This window comes from Triticum dicoccoides, chromosome 3B (genome assembly GCF_002162155.2).
Source record: "Triticum dicoccoides isolate Atlit2015 ecotype Zavitan chromosome 3B, WEW_v2.0, whole genome shotgun sequence".
Taxonomy (NCBI): domain Eukaryota; kingdom Viridiplantae; phylum Streptophyta; class Magnoliopsida; order Poales; family Poaceae; genus Triticum; species Triticum dicoccoides.
Genome location: NC_041385.1, coordinates 851,012,365 through 851,018,932, shown reverse-complemented (window position 1 = coordinate 851,018,932; position 6,568 = coordinate 851,012,365).

The window sequence follows — 6,568 nt, the reverse complement described above, 5'->3', positions numbered from 1 at the left end:
ATGTATATATGTGAGTATATGTATTGTGTATATATGATATACGCCTTCTTTTCAGATTTTTTGTTCATATATATGATGATTTGTATTTTGCTTTTTTATAAAAATGTATATATGTTTGTATGTTCTCTGTGTATATATGTTCATATATGCAAAAGTTAGATTTACATATTTAGTAAAGGATTATCTATATATGTTCTCTGATTTAGTACATTTTAGGTTAGTTTCATTTTTAGAAAAGTTTTATATATTTAGGAGAGGAAAAAGGAAAATAAGAAGAGGAAAAAGGAGAAGAAGAGGAGAGGAGGAAGAGGAGAAGAAGAGGAGAGGAATAAAAGGAAGAGGAGAAGATTTCTATTTTTTCTTCTTCTCCTCTATTCCTTTCTTCTTCTCCTCTTTTTTTTCTTTTTTTTTTCTTCGATCTTCTCCTCTATTCCTTTCTTCTTCTCCTCTTTTTATTTCTTCTTCGTTTTCTTATGTTTTATCGGGTCTGTCGTTGTCGATATACCCCTCCCGATAACTTCAACACGAGGGGGGGTCGATATACCCCCTCCCTGATAATATTATTTTCCCATGTACGTATGTCGTTGATGTCGATATAACCCCCTCCCGATAACTTCAACACGTGGGGGGGGGGTCGATATACCCCCTCCTCGATAACATCATTTTCCCGTGTATGTATGTCGTCGTTGTCGATATTACCCCCTCCCGGATAACTTCGACATGAGGGGCGGTCGATATATATACCCCCTCTCGACTGTGATAACTTATACCGCGGGAGCACCCCCCGACCCTCTCGCTCGACCAAAACTCTCGAGGACACCCAAACCCTAGAAAAAAAGATGTCGGTCTCCTACCCCCTCCCGTCGTGCCCCTACACGACAAACTCTCTCGAGGCCACCCCAAACCCTTGAAGCGTTGTCGAGGCCACCCCAAACCCTAGAGAAGCAGCGTCAAGGCCACTAATTAATATGATTCCTTACTGTGATTAGCTAGCTAGTTCTACATTTGCCACTAATATATCCATCTGTCATGTTTGAATAATAATTGCCATGTTGTCAATATTTGTAGAAACTATGGACACCCCCCGAGACGAAGCAACAGAAGCGGTGTTGGGGGACATAATCGCACAAGGAAGTGATGCCGTCTTCTCATTTCTCAACGACATCAATGGTCTAGAAGGACAGGGTGAAGAAGCAGGTTATGATTATGATGGCTCCTTTGACCCAATGCCGGTGCAAGAAGGAGACCGTGAGACGGCTCCGGTGACCCAATGACGGTGCAAGAAGGAGATCGTGATGACGGCTCCGGTGACCGAACCGAGTTCGGCCAGGTATATATATTAGTTAAGCCTGTGCTGACTAGCTAATTGATGCATTCATTGTTTTGGTATGTACACATATTAATTAACTCTCATCTTTCTTCTTTTTTCTAGCCCTCCGGATCGAGCACAACTTCGGTAAAGAGACGAGGCCCGAAGAAAAAGTTGCGCTTGGTTCAAAGGTTTGAGATCACAGCAATCGCGCGCGACGGCCAACCGGTTGAACCCATCCGGACAAAAAATGCATTTTCTGCTCAGTGCGGGGTTCTTGTTAGGGACAAGATCTCGATCAGCATCCACCAATGGTATAAGCCTAAGAACGAAGACCCTGAGGTGTTTTATGTCAATGATATGCAGAAAGATGATCTTTGGACTGAGCTGAAGTCAAATTTCATCGGCAAATTAAAGAGCAATTAATCAAGTCTTTTGCTCTTAAGAAGATGGCAGACCTATTTAGGAGGTGGAAGAATGAGCTGAAAAGGTTTGTCGACAAAGAAGAGACACCAGAATTCATCGTTAAATATGAGAAGATCAGAGATCACTGGCCCGCATTTGTGGCGCACGAGACATCGGAAAAGAGTAAGAAGATGTCGGCGACAAACAAGCAAAATGCTGCGAAGAAGAAGCTTCACCATCGCACGGGGTCAGGTGGCTACCTCAAAGCCCGGCCTAAGTGGGCCAAGGCTGAGAATGATCTGCTTGATAAAGGGATCGAACAAGAGACAATGAACTGGCCAGACCGTTGCCAGACTTGGTTCTTCGGGGCTGGCGGAACCTTGGACCCTGTATCAGGGAAGTGCCTTTGGACGGACGAGCAACTGAAAATACCAGTCAAGAGGCTTCAGCACTATATCGATGCAGCGCAGCAAGGGATGTTCGTTCTAGACAGAGAGAACGACGAGCTCACAATGGCCCTCAGGAATCCTGAGCACCCTGGACGGACACTAGGCACGCTAGGCTCCGTTCCGTGGAAGGCTGGTTTTCCGGACGCAGGCGGTTATAAATGCCAGGAGAGGAGGAAGAAAGTGCATCAGACCGAACTGCAGGCGCTGCACGCAAGGGTACAAGTGATAGAGGAACGAGAAGCAAATCGCAGCAAACAAACTGCCGAAGCTTCCCCCGAAGCTACCCCGCCATCTCAGCGGAGAAGCAGCATGGCTTCCACCGAGCTGCTTCAGCCGGAGCATGTCTTGACGGCTCCTGCTAGCTACCCAATGGATGCTATCACGGAGTCTCAAAATTGCCACCTTATGACGCAATGGCAGAACTTAAAAGTCAAGGCGGTTGTCGGCTCTGTTCGACCTTCTGAACCCGGCGCAACTTTTCACTGTCGTCCGATTCCAGAAGGATATGCTAGGATGACGGTGGATGAAATAACGGAGGGATTTGAGGGCCTCCAGCTTGACCACCCTATCGGTGAAGGGGAGACTCGGCTGGGTTCTGCTCTGAAGACTCCATGCCTATGGCGGAAGGAGTTCATCAACCTTCCGAACTGGACGCCTCCGCCTCCTCCTCCTCCTCCGGCGAGTCAGGGCACTCCGCCTCCTCCACCGCCTCCTCCTCCGGCGAGTGACAATCAGGGCACCCAGCCTCCTTCTCCGGCACGTGGCGGCACTCCGCCTCCTTCTCCGCCTCCTTCTCCGCCTGCGCCGGCACGCCCAAGCAGCCAGCAGCCTCCTCCTTCTCCGCCTCGCCAACAAGGGCGGAAGAGACCCACCGCCGCCCCGGCTGCTCCGGCGCGTCATAGTCCTTCTCCTCCGCCTCGTAAGCAAGCACGAAAGAAGACAGCCGCAGCTGCTCCGTCTGCTCCGGCGTCTAGCAGTACAGCCAGAGGCGGGAGGCAATACAGATACGGTCCACCTCTCAAGCCTCTAGAGAAGTTACCGTACGAGAGGACCGAGGAGGAAAACACGAAGATCGTGCGGACCGAAGTGAAGGACTTCTTTGAAGGGTTGAAAGCAAAGAGACATCCACCTCCGGAGGATAAGGTAGATCCGATGAAAGCAAAGCGCACTATCGATGCCCTTAGGAAACCACCAAAGTCTCCACCGAAAACCAACTATGAGCGCATTACTGAAAAGGCATATCTCAAAGCGGAGCGGTCAGGAATTACTGTCAATGATCAAAGGTTAAAAGAACGAGCACCTGGGAAAAAATTGCCCAGCTCGGCAAACAAGCAAAGCAATCGTGCCCCCCGCTCAATGTGTCTAGAAACATCGTCGCTAATGCTCCGGGGACGGTGCCCGGTTATAGCAATCTTGGAGATTACCTGCCTGACGATGTAAATTTTGATTTCTTGGAGGTGGACGAACACAGATACGAGTACTGGAAGCCTCTCGTCAAAGATGAAAAATCTCTAACAACGATGATGCGAAGATTCCATAATTGGTACATGAAAACCTGCAGAGAGTCTGGGGGGACGAATACTTTGTATCTGAGAATTAAAGAGGAGCACGACCTCGTTGGAAATGATCTGTTGCCTGTTCCATTTGAAGAGTTCTTCGAGTTCTTCAATCAAAAGGCCCTCGATAAATTAACGGTCTTTTGCTACTGTCTATAAGTACTATTTCTGTCATTAAGTCTCTATATATAGCTCAGCTCTTTCATTGCATGTATTTATAATTAATTATCCTCACTATATTATGCAGACTGAAGATCGTCGAGTGCAGAAAACAAGAAATGTATGATATTGGGTTCATTAACACAAATATCATCGATGAATTTCTGGTTACAAAGGACGCCGAAGAGGCCGAGGCCTACTTGCTACAATCATTGATCAAAAATCAAAACAAAGATATAATACTCTTTCCTTACAACTTCGAGTGAGTGTTACTGTTGTGTGCATATTCTGTTTCCCTTATTACTCGAGCGAGGTTATAGTAATGTAATTGATGAGTTATGCATGCGTGCGCAGCTTCCACTATGTTCTTCTGGAGATTAAGCTTGAGCGGGACTAGTAACCGTCTTAGACTCGAGACGAAAAGATCCCGAAACGTATGCGGACATGACTAAAATGCTCAACAAGTAAGTTCAATCGATCATTATTGCACCATATCGGCAATTTTTTGTTCATTTCCTGATATCTCAAGTAATAATAATTATTTTCTTTGTCTTGCAGGGTTTGGAAACAGTTCACCGCAGAAGCTCCGGGACTGCCGAAGGAGGTGCGATATACATACCCGAAAGTAAGTACTACTAGCTAGCTAGTTGCGCGCATCTCCTGTTGATTCTATAGCTATACTTTCATCAATGCCATTTATAATGCTTCATTATCAGTTTGATTGACCTCTCTTTCTTGTAAAATGCTTGTGGCAGGAACATGGGAATAGTTACTGTGGATACTACGTGTGCGAGTTCATCTACAACGCGACTTTGAAAAATAAGCGGGGCTACTCTAAAAGACAATATGAAGTGCGTAAGCAATAATATTCACAATTTCATTTTATTACACCATCATTTCTGTTGAGTTTCATTCATATATATATGTATTAACCCCCTTCTTCAAATTAGACGTGGCAGATGCGGAATGAACTCCTACCACAAGATCACATTAAAGCAATTCAAGAGGAATTGGCGGGATTCTTTCTTGACCACGTCATCAATAAAGCCAGAGAATACCATGTGGAAGTTGATTTCAAATGCTAGGGGATTGTAAGCGATCTTACATATTGTATATGTATGTAGCCAGTAGCGTCGGATAGATAATACGAAAACTTGTTGTTCGACCAATCTCTCGGAGAAGGAGAGGTCGATCGATGACTTCTCTCAGTATGCATGACGAACTTCTGTACTTAATGGTTTCCTTCATTTTCTTACTAGCTAGCGTGTCGAGGGCCTCTCTATGTATAGTATGTGGCATCGACCAAGCACGGACATAAGAGAGAACAATTCTCTCTATTAATTAGCTAGCTAACACACAATATACGAAACACCTAAATTAACCCCCCAAAACCCCCAACCCACCCACCCCCCTTAAAAAAAGCAAAAACCCCAGCCCCTGAAATGTTGGCGCGTGGATGCCTTTTGGTCCCGGTTGGTGCCACCAACCAGGACCAAAGGCCCTCCTGCCAGGGCTCGGCGCACCGGCCACGTGGAGGCCCATCTGTCCCGGTTCGTGTTAGAACCGGGACTAAAGGTCTAGGGCATTAGTAACGACCCTTTAGTCCCGGTTCAAGAACCGGGACAAAAGGCCCTAACCAACCGGGACGAATGGGAGGTTTTTCTACTAGTGATGGTCCACCGATACCATAACATCGCGTCTTTTGCATCATCGTCTTCGATGTGTCCAAGCAGAGCTCTTTTACGGTGATTGGCGAGTTACAAAATGTAATTTCATGTAACTCCCCCTTTGATTATTTCCCACCGTTGATTTTAACATGTTAATTAAAAATATTAAGTTTAATTAACAAGGGCATTATGGTCCTTTTTTCAGAAACTTTGTCAATTCGCTCCGTCAATCCCTCGCATGTCGTCCAACCCATCGCGCGAGAGGGAGATGCCGCCGCCAGCGCCGCCAGGTCCTGGAGGCGAACCCGCTGGGCTTGGTCGTAATGGCCGCTCCCCTACCGCCGCGAGGTCGTTAGGCGATGGCGCTGGCACGAGGTGCTGGAGGCGATCCCCCGGCTGCGCTTGGTTGTAATGGCCGCTCAACGGAGCAAGGTACTGCGCCCCCTGCCCCCATCTCTTCCTTCCCTCCCTCCCTGCACCTTGTGCGGGCGCTAATCTGAATTCCCTAGATGAAATAATCTGGATCTCTATCAGTACTGGTTTGGCAATGCAAACAAATGTGTTTAGACAGTACGTACATTATAACTTTTGCCTATTTCTTGGTCTGAAACAAAACAATCTACCTAGCTATGCATTCATCAAGGGAATTCAGTGCTAGGTCGTTCGGTGATGCCAACAGCAGAGAAAATGAACATGGAGTTTTGAGTTGTGAGTTGGATGTAGCAGTACAGCTAGCTTTATGATTGGCTGAAACAATTCTTCAATTTTTTTAGAGTAACATGCTATCTGAATCATCATCAGTGCAGAAAGGGAGTGATCTTTTCTTGTAATACTTAACTGAAGTGAGTCCGATGAACTGGGGGTGATCACCATGACCATCACGGCAGATACTAACTACTCCCTCCGTCCCATAATATAAGATCGTTTTTACACTAGAAAGGCTCTTATATTATGTGATGGAGGGAGTAGTTAAGATAAAAAGGTGGATGATTACAAGGACCGGTTCAACATTGTTGCACATGC